The sequence below is a fragment of the Opisthorchis viverrini genome, assembly GCF_000715545.1.
Source record: "Opisthorchis viverrini unplaced genomic scaffold opera_v5_299, whole genome shotgun sequence".
Lineage (NCBI taxonomy): Eukaryota > Metazoa > Platyhelminthes > Trematoda > Opisthorchiida > Opisthorchiidae > Opisthorchis > Opisthorchis viverrini.
In genome coordinates this window covers 586,592-589,075 of record NW_008751960.1, presented here as the reverse complement: position 1 = coordinate 589,075, position 2,484 = coordinate 586,592, and the positions used below count along the sequence as shown (strand labels likewise).

Below are 2,484 nucleotides of genomic sequence, written 5' to 3'. Positions count from 1 at the left end.
CACAGTAGGACTTTTGACCCTCGTGGAGTGGACTAGGGCTATGCCCACATGAAGATCAGAATGAGCAGGCTTTGGACAGACGGCTATGTTCAGCTTGCTAGAAGCTCTGTTTCGGGTACTGACTGCTTTTAAACTGTCATCGATGAAGTACCGTATATATATATATATATATATATATACGGTACTTCATCGATGACAGTTTAAAAGCAGTCAGTACCCGAAACAGAGCTTCTAGCAAGCTGAACATAGCCGTCTGTCCAAAGCCTGCTCATTCTGATCTTCATGTGGGCATAGCCCTAGTCCACTCCACGAGGGTCAAAAGTCCTACTGTGATCAATTCAACATCTAGAGTTCAACAGCTGTGTTGCACTTCGAGCGTGCAACGACTAGCTGATACATACTGTGATAAAAACTAACCGATTCTTTGATTAGGAGAAGTCAAAACCAAGCCAGTCACATACGGAAAACCAGTCGTATTATTGAATTCACACATTTGTTACCACACAAGCCTGGCCCACCGGAAAACAACATAGGTTTCATTTGGTTACTATGTACGTGCAGTATTCCGAATTGAACATAATCTACTCTGGCTTCCCTTATCTTGTTTTTAAAGTCGGTCATACCAAACCCGACTACTTAGTTTTCCATTTGTTCTGCACTCAACGCCAATCGAACTGCCAAACAGCTAGGATTACTAAGTGAAGAAGACAATTTCACATAGCACCAGAGCTAAAAATAGTTTCAACAGGAGTGAATCACCACTCTTGGACTGCTAGCTATGAGCGCCCTGATGATATCTCTCCGATGTTTGCAAGCAAAGCTCACTAGACAGACCGACAGCCGCCGGATCAAGAGTCCATAATGGCAACAGGTGGACGAATTGTCAACTGCTACTCTCATGCTTCACAAGTAGCAGCCCGGTTAAGTGATTTTATGCGGAATTTAAAAAAAGCAAGCATATGCTGGCCTTAATGTTACTTTACAATGCCGCTGGCCACGGACCTCAGTCGTTGGTCATCGGCACATGTGTGAACCAATGGTACTTCAAGAGTTTCGTCTGTGCTTACAGTATCTAAAGAAAACGGTTACGGTGTAGCTGCATTGCTATGTATTTTAAAAACCACCGCCTGGATGAGAAATGTCCCAAACCTATGGGCTAGAAAAGTTACACAGGTCATTTATGAGCAATTCAATGAACCCAACATAATTTGAAATGAAACCAAATGTCGATCAGAACTTATGCAGTCATTCAACAGCACCACGACAACGGGAGTGCCATCGTGCCCTTTGCCAAACCTTAGTAAGGCCTACTTATTGTCTGTTAAAAGTGCACAGCCATCAAAGCCTGCCTACGCCACACGAGTACCCTGAGGTGTTCGCACGCACAAGCCCTCATCGACGGGCTGAACGATAGTGACAACAACCGGTATATCGTAATGTCGTGCACCGCATGTGGACCTGATTGCCAAAAATTCAGGTACAGGTAGACAGGTTCACATAGCGAAAGTCCTGACAGCGTTGGGTTCCCGTTAACTTGTCACCACAACAGTCGTCTGAAGACTCGATGACAATGGGTCAATAATCTTGGGTCTCGATCAGTTCCAATCCAGTCTGCTAATTAGTCCTCAAAATTAACCAGGTGTTGTTAGGTACTATGACATTTTGCCGCCAGAATTGACGTTAGATGCTTCTAGCAATCTCATTTTCTACGCTGCATCTGCAGACAGCAACACCTGGAGACAAAATTCTGTACACATGTTACAAACGTTTCAGAATGATAATTATTTGCGTATTTTCTACTCCGGTGGTGTGAATTTGAAAGATATCAGTACTGAACTACAGTTTGTGACGGAAAATGATCGCTTAGGCCTCCCGGTATCAGATATAAGATACGGAATATACCAGTTTTTGGGTGAGTTACTTTATACAACAAGCTGTCCAAGTACTAACTGGGAAGTTCGGATAAAATCAATCAAGAGTCGAATTTTTGGACGACCTAGGATGAGTTACTGGTTCATTCTCGCTAAATGGTAACTGTTTTGGGACCTATTAGGCAGAGTAAGTAACGGGAGTTCCATGCCATGTGTATTTTCCTCCAATCTGTAACGAGGTTTTGTTTCTCCATTGGGTCCAAAATATGCCCTAAAATGTGGTAGACGAAATCCCGATTGACCGGTTGCGGTTATTTTCACGCAATTTGTTGACAATGATCTGCATTCTCGTAGGTATTGACACCTTGTGTGTTGCCTGTACGCAGGTCTTGATGACTGTATTTCTATCAGGATAACCACCAGGCAACCCGCAGACAGCAACTTCGGTAGAGACTGCCACATCGCGTCACACGGTTGCTACACGGTTTAGTTAACGGAAAATGTGCGCTGAATGTGGTATGCGGTTTCAATACGGATAGTGTCAATTCTAATGAAGTAGAAATTGCCGTCACGAAGAGACTGGACCTTACCGTGGTGTGACGGTTTGCGCACC

The 2,484-nt window shown here is 43.9% G+C and overlaps 1 protein-coding gene across 1 annotated transcript in view; it reads right to left on the bottom strand.

The window, feature by feature from the left end:
• The window catches only part of T265_09758 (hypothetical protein), a gene marked incomplete at both ends in the record, with an annotated part of 37,358 nt that overhangs the window by 12,079 nt on the left and 22,795 nt on the right, over positions 1 to 2,484 (bottom strand). The gene's annotated exons all lie outside the window — the stretch shown is intronic.